This window comes from Phasianus colchicus, chromosome 1, assembly GCF_987193195.1.
Source record: "Phasianus colchicus chromosome 1, bPhaCol1.hap1.1, whole genome shotgun sequence".
Taxonomy (NCBI): domain Eukaryota; kingdom Metazoa; phylum Chordata; class Aves; order Galliformes; family Phasianidae; genus Phasianus; species Phasianus colchicus.
Genome location: NC_143436.1, coordinates 165,915,441 through 165,933,374, shown reverse-complemented (window position 1 = coordinate 165,933,374; position 17,934 = coordinate 165,915,441).

The window sequence follows — 17,934 nt, the reverse complement described above, 5'->3', positions numbered from 1 at the left end:
TTGACTTTCAGCAAAACTTAAAAGAGGAATCAAGTTTATGAACTTCAAAAATGTGTATGACATGTCAAAAGACTTTATTCTTCTGATCAAAACACCTGGAGTTTTTTTCCCAATGAAGAGGGCATGAAGCAACTCATGGAGATGACAAGTTAATGGTCTTTGTGCTGTTGTATGTTATCTGACCTGTGCATTAAAGACTCTTTGTTCATTTATTCAAATGACATCTGTCTCAATATCCATGTTTGACCATTACCAGAATTAAATGCATACTGAATACGTATACTTAAGGCAGCTTCATCTTCAGCCAAGGACAAATAAAATAATACCTAATATTTTAATCTTGCTTATTATGCCCCCTGCCAATCATTTTTAAGTGTATTTAAATCTTAAGATACTTTGATAGTCACTACTCTGAGATATTACAAATCTTTATAAAAAAGCAACCTGCTGCCCATTTCTCAATAATCTATCTGGCTGAGCATAAAGTAAACACATTTGCATGTTCCATGTTATTTTATTTGATGACTGATGAAAGCAGCCCTGCAGAAAAGGACTTGTGCGTCCTGGTGGATGAAAATTTGGACACAAGCCAGTAGTGTCTGCTTGCAGCCCAGAAGGCCAGCAGTATCATGCACAGCACAAAAAGAAGGGTGGCCAACAGAGAGAGGAAGGGGATTTTCTCCCTCTACTTTGCCCTTGCAAGGCACCATCTAGAGTACTGCGTCCAGATCTGAGGTCCCAAGTACAGAAAGAATGTGGAGCTGTTGTAGTGGATCCAGAGGAGGGTCATGCAGATGATCAAAGTGCTGGAGTACCTCTTTTATGAAGAAAGGTTGAGGGAACAGGACTTGTTTAGCTTGGAGAAGAGAAGGCTCCAGACCATCATAGTGGTCTTGCAGTACTTGCAGGGAGCTTACAAGCAGGAGGGGAACAGAATTTTTACACAGTCTGACAGTAATAGAGCAAACGAGAATGTCTTTGAACTAAAAGAGGGGAGATTTAGGTTAGATGTTAGGTGGAATTTTTTTAGTCAGATGATGGTGAGGCTCTGGCATAGGCTGCCCAGAGAAGCTGTGAATACTGCAACCCTGGAGGTGTTTATGGTCAGGTTGGATGGGATCCTTGACAGCCTGATCTAGTGCTTAGCATCCCTGCCCGTCATAGGGGGGTGGAACTCTATGATCTTTAAGGTCCCCTTCAACATAATAAATTCTATGATTCTATGGCCAACTTCAAAATGCTTTAACCTGTTATGATACAATTATGTTGTACCACAGCAGACATGAAATTGTCTGCTGCAAGAAAAGGGTTCTATTGTTGTTGTCTCTTCTTGTTGTTATTTGTTGTTGTTTTTTCTTTTTTTTTTTTTAAATTGTAAACTGATTTATTGTTGTCTACCTTATCATGAACTTTCCTAGTTTTGACTTTCCATGCTATCACACTATAGATTCAGACCTATTTTCAAAAAAAAAGGGGAAATAAGACATCTTACCTTGCAGTTTGGTAAAGAGAAAGTCACGAAGCAGCACTTTGTAGAGAAGTGCCCTCTCTGGAGCTTCAGTAGCATGCAACTGACTTTGAATACTGCCAGAAAAACACCTGCTATTTGGCTTAACAAAACCTGCACTCACTGGGTACGCATATAAGTAAATATGCAATTTTACTGTATGAGTGATATTTTTTTCAGTCTGCAAAATATTCAGTTTCAAGCTGCAGTGGGATTTGTTTAATTCTGTTAAAGTTATCAACATTTTAATTTCCTTCTATTCTCCTATATGCTATCTACTGAAAACTGCATATTATGGCATAGATTAATGAATCTGCTACAGAGGAGCAAGAAGCCCTAGGTGACTCGTTTACCCTTCCCCAGTAGGGTATCAGCTGCCAATTGCCCCCACTCTGTGATGGCTTGTCCTTCTTCTCACCTTGTCATCAAGCCAAGACTGCACACTGTAGGAGCACAGGTAAGCATCTGCCTCTCTAATCTCTGCCAACAGCTCTCCATTATCAGCTGCCAGGGGTGCTTCAAAGAACTGTGCACAACTTCCTCCAGATGCATACACCAAGTGCTTTTAAGTCTACAGCAAATTCTGCCTTTGCAACAGAGGGAAATCTCAAATGTCAAATCTTTTTCCAGAATTTCATTTCAACTCACCATGAAACACAATATAAGTTTGTGCACTTTTTTTCCCCATCTTAACTAGCATATATTCCCAGATCAACTAAGTGCACAGATTCCATAAAAATAATAGAAATATCTTTCCTTATGAGATGATCTTTGCAACACAAAATTAAAATGATAAGATAGCAGCCATTGGTTGTCTTTAAGATATTATTCACTTGATAAATGGAGAAAAATCCCTTACTGTATATCATAGTTTACTACAGAAATTATCCAAACTGTTTTATTAGTCTGTGATCATGTAAAAGTAAGTGCTCATGTTTTTCTTTCTACTTTCCTGAAGTCCTATTGATTTAATACAATTATGTGATTCATTAACTGCAAACAGCAATGCAAAATAAAGTTGGTGTTTTTTTGTTTTTTTTTTTAATATTAAAATTCTAAAATAAATTCAAGCAGCTCCTCCTATAATAACAACAAACTCTCAAGACCTAACAATCAAAACCAAGAATACTCAAGTGATCAGAATATTTTTATTGTTTTCTGCTGCAGCTCTTAGCTTCAACCTGTCAGGGACTGAGGAACAAAATACCTTAAATTATATTTGAATGACCATATACAAATGAAAAGGAGCCTCAGGAACAACCTGATTTCAATGCCAGTCTTCCAGAAAAAAAATCAAATTAAAATAATAGTTCACTTTTCCATACCTAAATGTTATGCTGTTCTTCAAAAGCTGAATTAAACCTCTTTTTGAATGAAGGAGACTATAGAAGTACTTGTGCAAGAATATGAGAATGGTCTATATTTTAATCACCAAAGAGTCTATGACTTAGCAGTTTTTCTCCTCATATGAGGGCTACTCTGAAAATAATATCCTTCATTTCATTATGTTGGCCCATGGTGTCATAAGCAGATGATGATGGTATGGCAGGAGAAGACAAACCTTCCCACTAATATTCAATTACATTTTGTTGCTGTGTGGCAGATGGCAGCGGAGGGGCACTGACAAAATTGTGTCTGACATGTAAGTGCGGATGACCTGTGACTCTACTAAATAGTATTAACATACTCTTTGATGTAGTTTTGATGGGAATAAACAAGAAGCATTACTTTTACAGTGGCCCATGCATAATGTAAAACATTCTGTCTGTTATTATCATTAGGTTTCTTATCAGATGGCCAATCACACTATAATTATAGATTGAATCATCTTGATGTTACGCATACATTTGGACAGCAACTTTTCAGACATTTTTTTTATAGTCAAAATGATTGTTCACAGTCAATAAAAACTTTTAGTTACTGAAAGTATCAAGATTTGTGGCAAAAGCATAAATGCATGAAGTATTTTCCTTGGAGGAGTTCTAAGGTTTTCACTACTTGGCAAAATGAGCTGAGTCCATCTCTCTGAAATAGCTGATGAAGTCTTTTTTTTTTTTTTTTTTGTAGTAGTAGTAGTATTTGGTGGCCTTGAGCTTGACACGCTGACTGCTGTGAGTATCCATTTACCTGTTAATCAAAAGTGCAGAGACTGTCAGAATTTGCCACAGCTTCTAATTATAGTTTTTCTCGCAGTGTGCTGAGATACAGTGTCATGTAAATATTGTGCATATTGTGCATACGCAACTTCTTTTTCATTTGGAAGAAAGCCATTCCTTGGGAAACTTTACAGTTTTATGGACAACATAGGATGAATAAATATTTCCTCAAATATTCCTACTTCACATAATTTGCAAAGACAAAAAGATAAATCCACCTGCCTTCCAATTTCATTGCTTTAAACAAAATACTCATTTATTACTCATTTATTATTGTGTATATGTGACTATACTTGAAGAATGTTTAGAATAGTTTTACCACTTTCTCACTAGTCGTATTTTCTCTTTGGTCAGAAAATTAAAAAATGATTGTCAGTAAAAAAATTCTACACTCCCTACATGTTCTGAATGAAATAGTTCTCATTACAAATCAAGAATCTCAAAGTTCTTATCTCAAACTTGAATTTATTTCCTACAGAAATGCTTTAGCAAAGCTAGGTAGCCAGGTGTAAAGTCTCTGATAGAGATATCTATATTGATATATGATTTCTGTTATATGATATATGTTTCTCAACTTTGAACTTTTCTAACTGGAAGCAAATAGTCCTTGGGAACAGCTGATGTCTTTTTAGCTAATTCTGTAGAACAAGAGGGAATTGCCAAGTTAAGTTGCCATAGTATCTGCCTTCTTCAGAGCTTTTACTATTGTGCTAATAATTCTAGTTAAAAACAGCTAATGATGTAGGGGCTCAGTAGCATTACTTCGATGTTTTGTGTCAGTCTAAGACAGTTTTCTTTTCCTACCAGACAGATAGACCATTATATGTTAATATGATTTATAGTTACTCAATAACAAAACAGTAGGGAAAAAAAAAAAAAAAAAAAAAATCAGTAAGGCATAGTCCAGTCTTCATTTCTATATAGTTCATGCATAAACAGTAATTCACAGGACCATATTTATGATACATATAGCTGTTCCTGGTAGATTTGCATTGATGTTATTTGGCATATAGCGATTATCCCAATGGCTGGTTTAGTATTCACAGAAAATAAAACAAAGAGCTTGACTATTTCTTTTATATTTTGTTTTCTATTAAATAGTTATTTATTGTTAAAAGGTGTTAGTGAAATGAATCACTAAGGCAATTATGTAAGAGCTTTTTCTGATCTCTATTAATCACAGTGTTGTTGGCAGTCTGCTTCAAGAAGTGACAAAAGAACATTATGTAAGAAAGTATAGCCAACTAACATTACATCATATAGGCAAAGGTGGAGAGTTCAGTTGGTGGCACTCGGCAGGTTGGAGACCATTGACTGTAGATGAAAAATAATGAGTGTCAAAAGACCAGAAAGGCAGAAGGGCAGTGTTCACACAATGCCTGGAAAAAGAGGATGTCTCAGTGGGTAGGCAATGAATTAGATGAGCAAGACTTAGGCCACTGCAATTCTTTTTGTGCTTTCATTTTATTGTTTTATACACATTTCAGGATCCATGATCCTTAACAAAACAATTTACAAAATATAGTTTTGTAAAATGATGCTCAGGGTGGGATTGTATACTTTTTCCCAGCCCTTCTTATTAGCTTTAATATTTTATCCACTGTGTATATTTTTTAATATATATTAATTCCCAAAGGTTTTTAAATGGCTGAAGAGGATGGGGACTGATAGAAATAATAATTTTAGATGAGTTTGCTCTTGCACATGCACAATCTGTGAAATGGTAGTATGAGGAAATATTACCTATTGCATTTTATGTTTAAAAAACAAAACAAAACAAAACAAACAAACAACAACAAAAAAGCAGCACTTCTGTCACTGTACTTCTTCTGTCAGTTCTATAATAATGAAGCACTTAAAAAAAAAAAAAAATCCTTAGAAAATAGCTCATCATTTCTCAAGCATGAATTATCTATGGCCCTGCTGTTATCATGTATTTCATCTCAGAGATATTCTAATGAGACCTCCTACATGACATCTTTTCTTATGTTAAACTCAGATTCTAGTCATATTTTTCCTCTGTGGGTGTAGTTATTAAAGTATTTATGCACTGTCAATTTAGATTTTTTGAAGACAATAAATGCTTGCTATCACTTTTTTAAGCAATAGCTATTTCATTACAGAGATTATCAAAACAAAAATCACCTTCTCAGAAAAAAATATTTACTTTCTTCAAGGCAATTGTATTTGCGGCTGTTTTTATTCTTATTTGGAATTCCTATTTCCAAGTAATAATGGGGAAGAACCAAAATACTGATAACCTCAAGTCAGAGTTGGAGGTGTTTCATTCACTGTCTGTACAATTAAATGTACAACAGAAGAGAAATGAAGGCATATTTAGAGTCCAGCATCAGCAAAACTATGCCTATGAGATCTCTAAACATGGTAAAAAAGGATTAGCTGTCATCTCTTTAAGGATAATACCAGAATAAACCATGGTCAACTATAGCTATATAGCTACTTACATAAGACTTGTTTTTCTCCCCTCCTTAATTTTATTAATACTTTATTAATACATTGAAACATACAGATTGAAAAGTTTGCAACAGTAGCCTTGAAATTATCACAGAGTCCCTTTAACCATCAGTACAGTAATGTACACTTAAACAAAATTAGGCTCTAATTTATGCTGGTTCTTCAGCACTTAAAGTCTGTAATCCTATTCTATGCCCATAATGCACAAGATACTAAATATGCAGGAAGGAAAAAAGGGAGTTCATGTTCATGAGAAAAAAAGTTTAATGAGGGGACAGAGGGTGAACAAAGATCAACAAGAACAACAAGTTAGAACAATAACAACAACAAACAAAATACACGTAGAACCAAGCAATGTTAAAAAAGTATCATTGGTCAGTATAAGCTCCGCATGCAAGCAGTCTCTGATTTCATCTAGTGATTTTTTTCAGGTCAGTCTTCATTCTTCCCTTACTTCTTGTTTTGAAATTGCAAATCTTCCATTTGTTATTGAGGGGGCAGATACCTCATTTGGAGACTTCAGAGGCTAAAAACACAAGCTTATTTTTCTAGCCTTTTTCCTTTTCATTAAAGTTGTTAGTGTCACGTTTATTTCTAGAGCAGTTTGTTCTAAACTGCTACTCTGAAAATTTCGGATTCTGTCTTCCCACAGTCTGATCAAATACAACTGAAGTCTGATTTTCATGAAGTGCTGCAGTAGGTCACATTGAAGTATTAGTCTTTTTGGCTTCTGAAACAAAAATATATATATATTTTTTAATTCTTTGCTTGACATGACTCACAAAAAAGCAACTTAAATAATGTTTTAAATTTGAATGTAGGGCACAGATCAATTATTTGTGCAAGTGTATATCCTTGAGATATTATGTTAATGAATGACTAAACAATCTGGAATCTATTCTGACAGAGAATAATTTGCTTTAATCCTCGAGTCTTTCCCACCACTATTTTTATGTGTTTTGTAATGTTGAAGTTGAAATACAGCCAGGAGCTGCATTCAATTTTGTTGTGGTAAAAACAGTTACTATGTGTTCTTGTCTGTAGCTTGGCTATAGCAGTACTCTGAGGGTTGCATGCTTTTTTTTTTTTTTTTTTAATTTTATATAGTTTCTGCAGATTCTCAGAAGCTGGAAAATTATAGGGAATGAGTGAATGTTATTTCAGCAGATTACATAGCAGAGCTAAGGAAATTCATGCCTCTGAATTCAAAGAACGTAAGATACACAAAAACATAAAAACAGGAGAGAGATGACAGAGAAATATTCAGGAATTGATCCTTGAAAAAAAGAATAAGGTTTCGGAGAGTGACTGTGAAAGGAAGTTAGAAAGCAGTATGGAACTCTGGTAATGGAAAGACATCATGGGGAGAGGACATGAAGAAACAACTTCTTGATATAAAGTGCTAGAGAGATTTAGGGGAGGAAAAAATGTAAGAGTTAAGAAAGAGTAAATCTGCAGGGAAAGAAAGAACTCAGATATTGACTGAAGATTAACAATAGGGGAGGTGAACAAAAGATGGGCTTTTATTGTAATTGAGAAAAAGAATTGACAATACTTCTTTTTACCTTCGCTTGCTATGCCTCTTACATTCTCTTCTCACTTACCTCAAGCAGAATATTGCCTTGAAAAGTGGTGAGAGATTTCATGTGGCATATGAGCTTTCATTACTGGTATCGTTTGGATAACACTGAAACATTAGTATGAGGATCTCATAGTAATGAGATCAATGAGTACTGAGAACATTAGTACAAGAAAATGCAATCTGTCTCAACAGACTAATGAAATTAAGATGTAGGCTGAAATAGAGCAAATTTGAAAAGAATGCCTCCATAAACTAGGCAAACTTACATAAGTAACAGAATTAACATCTTTCAGACCCTAAAGGGCACAATGTTCATATCCCCCAATTTAAAACTGTTTGAGTATCTCCCTAAGGGAAAAAAAAATGTAAAAGTTCCAATTTATGAACTGTTCAACATATTCTATGTGCCATTTCTCATGTAATTTCATTTGTGTAGACATGCGCAGACTCGTTTGGAAAGGCACTGACCATATGCTTGTCAGGCTCATATAATTGCTTGAGTGTCAAGCCTTCAGCCAGGAGTCATATACAACCACACACAGTATTTCATATCTCTGGCAAGAGCACAGATTGAAATCTACCAGTATCCATTAATCATGCTGTAATTCTCAAATCGTTCACCACAGTCATCAATCAGATCTACATGTGCATTGCAATTTGTAAAGGGTGAAAACATGTACCTTTTTTTGGTTAGTCATATTACATGTGATATTATCAGATCTCTATCTTTTACCTTTTTATAGACATGTATCGGTGCAGACCTGTTCATGGAATCATTATGGTCATCAGAGTTTTATGGAAAAGAACACATTATGTTTCCTACAGGAGAAAAGCAATATTATATAGAACGTATATGCCTACTTACAGATGTGCTCTTTAGTCTTCTAATGTCTCTTGCACTTTGAAGTTTGTACATCTATGTAAGATTTTTGTGTAGGTATCACTGGCTATGGCAAGATGTTCAGTTTCAATTTAAAAAAAAAAAAAAATGATTAAGGGTTCTAAATCTTTTTTTTTTTTTTTTTTTTCTTCCACATTACTTCTTACTGTAACAGAAAATTGAGATTCCGATATTTATTTCTAATGTATGAAGTGTGCCACTAAACCAGTATTCCATGAAGTAACTTGTGGTCAACAGTTCTTTGAAAGCAGAGATTAAGCTGTGCATGCTCACCATACTGTACTTGGAAATAGTGAAGAGAGGGAAATGTTATTATTTGTCTAGGATTTGGCTAGGCAGCAGATGAAGTTGTTTTTAAAGATAATGAAAAGGTAATAATTTTATATTTTTATGTTGTGCATTTTTAATGCATATATTTATGTTATATAATTATGGTTTCAATTTTTTTTTATGTAGTTCCTCATTTATTAAACATTTCCTTGCCAATGTACTTTTCAAATTGGATCTTGGACTATCTATTTTCATCTAAGTATAGCCAAAATTGGAGGACAAATATTTCCAAAGAATCACAAAAGGACTCAATACAATTTGGTTCAAGCCAGAAAATCAACAGCCTGAAGTACTCAAGTCTTCATCCCAGTGCTCTGATAAAAGATTTTTTAACACATATATATATATACACATACTGTCTCTCACTTTGTAATTTCTTTATTTCAAAAAGTAGTGGTTTAAGATATTTTTATTTTTAGTCTAGATATTGAAGTTCTAATTATTGTTAGTGATTCTGTTATTCTCACCTCAGAGGAAAAGTTCAGATAGGTCCACTTTGATGCTATCTGGTTTGGGGTCTTTTTCATATTCATCTACCAACAATGAAAAGAATTAGAAGTAGGGTTTTATTAAACTTCTTTTCAGGACATCTGTAAGAAGCACAGTCTATGCCCATGAAATAAATTTATTTATAATTATATTTGTGTGATATTTCTAAAAAAGTGAAACTGGTAACCTCTCTCCTCCATTTACTTACCTCTGTAACAAGTTTGTAGAAATAGACCAACAGTAAGCTTTCTTGTAAGTATGAAATTTCCTGAATCTTCGGAAAGGAACCTGGAAAGAAAGTTATATATCTATGATATGACATGTTATAACTTTCTTTTCAGGTTCTTTTCCGAAGATTCAGGATATTTCACACTTACAAGGCTGCTTACTGTGAATCTATTTCTACAAACCTATTGAATCAAACTAGATTACATTTAATCACCATAAGTGACAACCACATCCTTGCTTCTTAAAAGGAATTTACATGGATCACATCAATGTAACAATCCAAAATGAAGATTGATTGGTGTAACTGTGATCCTTGTACTTTTCTGCTTGTCATGCTTTAATCCCATAAGCCATGAAGATGCAGGTAACAGATCAGCTGCCTGGTTAGATTTTACCTAGTTATACTTCTTCATGTAATCTTTATTTTTGCTTGACAACAAGTAGTCTACAGTTTTACTGAAGACAAGAACATATAACAAGTAAAACAAGGAAAGAGGAGCTAAGTTTTTAAAAACCAAATGACTTCTTTATTTATGATCATATGATTATATCCCTCTGTTTAAATAGCTTACCATCATTTAAGTTAAGAAATTAAATGGTTGGCGGGTGAATCATGTGACTTGCAGGTACTAGAAATATACACATTTGAGATATAAAGTCATTAAAACACCTGCATACTATCTATTCCTGTAGAAAAGAGTGGGGAAAAAAAAAAAAAAAAAAAAAGAAAAGAAAAGAAAAGAAAAGAAAAGAAAAGAAAAGAAAAGAAAAGAAAAGAAAAGAAAAGAAAAGAAAAGAAAAAAGCTCAAATGCATTGGTGGTTTTAGGAAATCCAGTTTAATTAATAAAGAGTAACAGAGTAACCATGTACTTTTAATGCCAATATGAAAAACCAATGTTTACATCTTATACATTATTTTTACTTCTCTATCAGTGATCAGAAAAGGATTGATTTGGAAGTACTGAAAGATGATAGATATGTATTCTTTAGAGATACCAGGTTATTAAAACTACTGCAAAATGATGAGTCTGAAGCCAAGGTCATTGCTATTGCCTGGTGTGGCTCCATACTTTGGATTCTGCTTCTCCCAGTTGTACCTCTTCTAGTTCTCTCCTTGGTACATCTTTGCAGGCAGTTACCTTGGACCTTTTCATTTTCTTCTGCTCTAAAATCTTTTCTCCTGTTTGCTTCAGTCTGTTTCTTTTATATATATATATAAAACTATTTTTTCACCTTCTTTCTGCTTTTGAATCTTTTGCACACTATAACATTGGAAAACCACATCTTTGACAAGAAATTCTCCTACATACCTACATTCATGACAAATGAAACGGAAGCAGAAAATAATTGTATTTATTTATTTATTTATTTATTGCTCGATATCTATGAATACAAAAGATGAAGTATAAATTAGACCTGGGGTTGTTGTTCCTCCCCTAAGTCTATTAAAAAAAAATCTTTATTTTTTAATTGGCACCTATACAATTGCTTCTTAGGAAAAGCCAATATAGAACAGTTGTGCTTTGGCTGGGCAAGTTTCATAAGGTTTAGAGAATTTTAAGAAAAGCCAAGTAATTCTCTGTAGACATAGAAAGGAACAGTTAAAACAAATAATACCATTGCTATATAAAATATACACATAATACTTCTTAATCTGTTTCTCATTGCTTTCTGAATTCTGCTTAAGTATCTAGGCAGAAGACTGGAAGAAAGAACACGGGTTGTATGTGTTATATAAGTAAGATGTTATTAGGCCATGAAGAGGTCCCTATCAAATGGATGAAATTCATTTGTCATGCAGTTATTTTATGGCTGCCCTTTTAATTGTATGGTGTCTCAAAACAAGTATTTTATTGATATTTAAACTACTTAAATGATATGTAAAACATTTCCAGTGATGTCTATGAAGAGCCAGTACCAAAAGCCCAGAGCCATATTTAGCAAAGGAAAGACAGTGCAGCTGGGATAAGATTTTGAATCAAGAAAAGTAGTAATTATTTTCAACCTGCAAGACCATGTTAATATCTTTGAATAGTATGACATTGTTTCACATGAGCAATGCCGCCTTAAATCTTCATAAACCTGAGCATTATTGCAATTAAATCATTAAGGTCAAGTATATGGGCCTATGAATGCAATATTAATGTAAAGTCACTGAGACCACTCTTCTCTGCTCTTTTTCAGTGAGGTTAAATTCCAGGTTTGTCCCACCTAAGAACTACTCTCTTCTGCTGTCCATTTCTCTCCATTTAGTACTGAGGAAATTCACTACTTTTCTAATTTAGAAACCTCAAACAAGTCCTTAGCAGTGGTAGTCCTACTGTTTTTTTAGCTAATTTTAAGTTGGAAAACCTTTGGTAGAATAGTTTTGATGTTACATACATCTGCTAAGCCCAAGTTGCCACTTGCGCCATGTTTGCAAGTAGTCAGGGCCAGATGCAGGCCACTGGGCAAGTGAAATCTTCATTTATGCTCTGGTTATTGCACTTCTGCGACTGCTCCTCATATCCCTCTTGTGTAATTCACATAGGACACAGAGGTAAAAACAAGGGGATACTTAGTTCATAGGACTTGAGGACAGATCTTCCGCCAGCTGCAATGTCGGATAAGATAGATTGCCCACATTTATATGCACACTTAGTATAAAGACCGCAAAAGAATATTTTCCTGCTTCTTGGAAAATAGAGATGTTGAATCTGCCTTCAAAAACCTGCATCTAAAACACTTATATTTTTTGTTTCCAATGTGAAAAACTATTTGTTCTACTTGTTAAGAGGATATCAACTATAACAAGCATTTTTGCAGTTCAGTCAGAAAGCATACATCTTTTCAAAAGGGATGGTTGTTGTATCTATTATGGTAGTCATGACAGTGACAGAAAAAAAGACCTTGTGATTCTGGAAGGCAGACAAAGGAGTCTGAAAAATTTCCCAAAAGCTCTAATCTCAGAACAAAAAATACCTGAGTCAGGAAAGTTTGTCCTCAGTCCTTTTTGATCCTACAATATATTGATATTGATTATTTGAATCACTTAAGCTTCAAAAGCTTCAAATGTATAAAAAATAGTCACAAAAATTCTTAGCAGTTTTTAGAAATCTCATCTGGAGTCATACTTCCCCATCTGACTAAATAACCACAGATGCTTTAGACTCTGTGAAGTTCCTTGTCCTCAGCTGGGATTTGTTGTGGAGCACAGATTCATGTCCTTGGGGCTGTTTTAAGTGGCTATGGCAGATGCATCATAACCAAAGTCAAAGTTTTTCTCCTCCATGCCTCTTACTTCTTTTTCCCCCTCCCCCTCCGTTATTTCTTTTTCCCTTTTTATTTTGTTCTCCCCTCCTCCCCCTTCCCATAAATGGAAAAGGTAGAAGTGACTGCTAATTTCATTTATATTCATGTTTATTTTGTTGACTAAATTGACTCATTTCAAAGCCAATAAATTAAAAGCACTTAAGATATTCACCTGCAAAACTATTTAAATACTATGTGTACATAATGCATCTGGAGCTCATATTGTTGTCATATATAAGATATGTTGCCCAAATTAGTATTCTTGAATTATTAGTAGCATATCTCTATGCTACACCTAATAGCATACTTCTGCTTTGCTTTAAATATAGGGTTTTTTTATTATTATTATTTTCCTTTAAAACTGAAATAAAGATAAAAATTGCCTCAATGTCCTTTCAGTTTTTGCTAGTAAAAACTAAGATGTTAAACATGGACAGATCCAAGTCTCACTGATATAAATGCAGATTTTTCCAACACAGTTAATCTGCAACTGTTATTTGCTGAAGGCATAGAGCTTTTCCAGTACAGGGAAGAAGGTTTTGCACTGTAACACCTAGGTGAGACTGGTGGCCCATTTCTATCAGCTTGTCCTCAGGAGACAAGCACACATGCACATTGCAAGACAAGCACAAAATATTTCTAATAGTTTATACTTCACTCGCTTTTTAATTTTGGTACAATTGTTTCATTTGTTTTTACACATGATATTTCTCATTTGAAATTATATAGTAGATTTTTGTTTATGAAAACTTAGTTCAACACAGTATTTGTATATGTCCATTCCTTACAGATTTGTAATATTTTCAGTCAGCAGGATGTCTGTCTGTTTGCAACATGAATGGCCAAACATTTATTGTAAAGAATGGAATGCACTATGTTGCTAGAATTGCATAAAAAAAGGTCTTTAGTGATATGAAAAAAGGCTCTGAGACCTTGGATGTCAGTTCTAGGAGAGATGAATTTATAGGCAGGACAATCTCTCTAGCAGAATTGACAACCGAGGTCCCAAAGGCTTTCTCCATAACACTGAGGATTTTCATTTTTTTCACACAGTGCCAACAATATAGTGTTTGGTGCATGCAGTATTTTGAGTAATTTCACACTCACAGCACTATCAGCAAACATGGACTTAGAAAAATCTCCCCTTCCATAACTTATTTTCTTAGCAGTAATTTGCTTAAGAAAGCAAGAACATCTCTTTGCAATGAAGGGTAAAAGAGATCAAATTTCAAAATCAAATGGTCATAATTGCTTTTTATTGAAACTTCAGTGTGTTCAAAACTGGCAAATGAGTCTCCATTCATCTAAATTAGACTTTTTTTCCCTTTCTTTCCCCCCCCTGCTTTTTTTTTTTTTTTTTTTTTTTTCAGTACATCACTCACATCTCCTTTGCATTTCAATTATTACAGTAGCTCTCATCATTAATGTAAATCTGTGGGAGAAACTGTCCAAGCCTGCATCTTTTCCTTTGGCAAATACTCTGCATTGATGAGCTCTATTTCTTAAACAAGTCAAAATGCATTTACAGAAGTTTGCCATTGATTTAAAAGGAAATTTCACTTGACTTCATTGATAGACAATGATTTTACTACCTCAGACCAACTGATTTTTTTTTTTTTTTTTTTCACTCATAAAAGAGGGACAACACACCAAGCTCTTTTATTTTCCCTCCAAATAAATTATGCATTTCTATTATTCTAGTAGAATGCTATTCTACTATTCTATTCTAGTAGAATGCTGCATACTTTTGACTGCAGAAGTAGATCACTTAAAGAATTTTATTATTAGACAACTAGACTTGCACACATTTGGAGATGGAAAGATAAAACTTTGTTTCATGTTGAAATTCTCAGTTGGCCAATGGAGACAAATACACATATCATATTTTTCAGATTAAGAAGTGCAAACAACAACAATAAAAAAGATTTCTTTTGTCCCTGATTTGCGATTTTTCATAAAGGTAACGGTGTTTTTAATGGTATTTTGGTGGAGAATTAATAATAAAAATACCTGCCTCACCTTTGAAGGAAATTATTAACTAGTAAAAGGCTGAATACAATAATGTTAATATAGAAATATATATTCCAGAGCTTATTCTGTTTCCTTATTTTTCCTTAGATTTTTCTGCCAGGTTGGAATATTTTGTTTAGAGTAAATTTTGTATAAAACAAGCACATAATCCAGTGTTTGTTCTGAATACAGAGACTTCAAAACTTCATATATGGATACATAACCATGTACTGTTAAAATATATGAAGTTATTCTATTCATTATCATTGTTCTGTTTCAGTGCAAATGCTTATGTTAATCGGTTACTTCAGAACAGTTGCCAAATGAGTGCAAAGTGTTTTCAGATCATCACAACACAGTGATGTAAGAGATAGTCAAATTTGTATTTTTCTTTGAAACGTAACTAAAAATTTGTTCCAGAAATAGAGCCATATTTTGCAAGACTGAAAATAATATACATATATATAATATTTAAAATTTTGTAATGGTCTTTCTGTTGGTGCTAGTTTATATTTACCTCATTAAACATGAGTAATCAATTGGTCATAATGTTTGCAGTTTATTTATATTTAATAAAGTATTAATAAAGTTAAAGTTTCTTCAGTGAAGAAAAAAAAATCTTAATGATGGTTTGCTTTCTAGAAGCTGAAAACTGATCGTGTCTGTCTGTAAGCGTGATAGATGACATTTAGTGCAAAACTTCCTTTGTATACGTAACGTTGCTGGAATATCAATGTAGTTTGAGTTCAAATACTAAACTCATCCTTCATATAATGCTTTAGAAATTGCTCAGATCATGATCAGATTTTAGCCATGGTGGCTATAGAGGCAGTTGTTTTTTGATCTAATATCCTCCCATTACTTGGAAGCTCACAGTGTTTAGTGTGCCTTTAGCATGGTGCAGGCTAGAAAGCACTCTCTTACAAAGCTCATTATTTTCTCTCTTCTACTGAAGTAGCTTTATTAACTTCAAGAAAGAGAAACCAGGCAGAAACTATACCTATATTAGTTGTGCATATTCATCTATTTCTGTAAAACATATAATAATGCACAGCCAGCCAAACTGTGATACACAGTCTCAACTTAATGTAGTACTTTGCACTTTACATTCCTCCCCTACTTCCTATTTAGGTGACAATCACCAGATTTAGGTTCAAGATAAGAAAGATATTTTACTGGCAGCAATACCCATTTTTTTTAGAAGGCTCCATGAGTAATTGCGTGGGCAGCATTCAAATTGCCTGTGGGTCATTTTTGTGATTAGACTGCTGATAAGAAATCTTAGCTACCTTCTCCCCCTGCATGTCATTTGCTCTTAATTCACTTTGATTCATGGAATGTATATATGTTTTTAACTAGCAATGAATAAAAATCAGCTCCTGTAAACCTAGTTACTGAAAGCATGTCAGAAACAGTCCCTTAGTAAGACAGTACAGGAATATTTGTGTGTAAGTATAAAAAATGTATAGGTTTCATGATGTTTAATATATTCCCCACTTTCAGTTTTGTTTTTTTTTTTTTTTTTTACTCCTGCCTTTATTTTGGTGTGTACAGAAAGAGTAAGGCATATATTTATTTTACATGAATAGGATTATTTCCTTTTTGAAAATGTCTTACATTGTAGTGTAAAAGCTGTAATATGAAAAGGTCACAATCCTATATTTGGAATTACTGAAATGTTAGTGGATAAAATTCATTTCTCATCCCCAAAGTCTTCATTTGCTGCTTTCAAAAATAATATTTGTATTTCCATTCTGGTGGAAAAACCTTGTCTCTTTCAGTAAAACAGAGATAGGAAGCCAGATAATTGCTATGCACTTGTACCCAACAAAGAGAGACAACAACAAAATATAATATTTTTGAACCAAAGCTACAATTATTTGTGAAGAATATTGTCAGGAGCAGGATGCAGGTTGAAATCTGTATTTGTTTTTGATGCTGTCAGTTTTCAGGGCAGAACAAAGTACTGTTAGTAAAAAAGGTGAGACCTCTGCCTAGAGCTCATACTGAGCTTCAAGTGAGCTTAGTAGCTCTTTATGTGTGATTTATAAACTGAAAACCTCTTTAAAAGACCGTGCCTATGTCAGCACTGCTTTCTATGGTGTCTCATTTTGCTGCTACAGAATTTTTTGCTTCACACTTCATTGGCAATTGCTCTTTATATACCTACTGAGTGAATGGATTGGAAGGTGCAGACTGTGGAAGCAATGTCTCTCTCACTGTAAGTTAGTATAGGTTCATGGCCACCTGAGGAACCTGAATGTACATAAGTCTATGTTTCCTGATGAGAGACATCCCAGAGTTCTGAGAGAATCAGCTGATATAGTCTCCAAGCCACTCTCGATGATACTTGAAAAGTCAGGTAAAGTCCCTGGTTAATGGAAAAAAAGACAATGACACACCCATTTTTTAGAAGAGTAGAAAGGATGTCCCAAGGAACTAATGATTTATCAGCCTCACCTCTGCGTTGGGAAAAAAACATGGAACAGATACTCCTGAAAGCTATACTAAGGCACATGGAAGACGGGGAGGTGACAGGAGACAATGAGCATGGCTTCACCAAGTTCAAGTCCTGCCTGACCAACTTAGTAGCCTTCTATGATGGCATACCTGCATCAGTGGATAAGGGAAGAACAGCTGGTTGTAGCAACCCCCATTTTCAATCCAAGCTGGGGGATGAAGGGATTGAGCACAGACCTGTCAAAAACAACTTGCCAGTACTGGTGGATGGCAAGCTGAACATGAACTAGCAACGTGTCCTTGCAGCCCAGAATAGAATCCATAAACTCTCACGATCCATGAACTCTTTTACTGTGTGGGTGATGGAGTACTGGCACAGGCTGCACAGAGGTATTGTGGAGTCTCCTCCTTGGAGATCTTCAAAAGACACTTGGACAAGGTCCTGGGCACCCTGAGCAGGGGAGATAGAACAGGATAAAATCATAAGGATCCATAATAGAATAA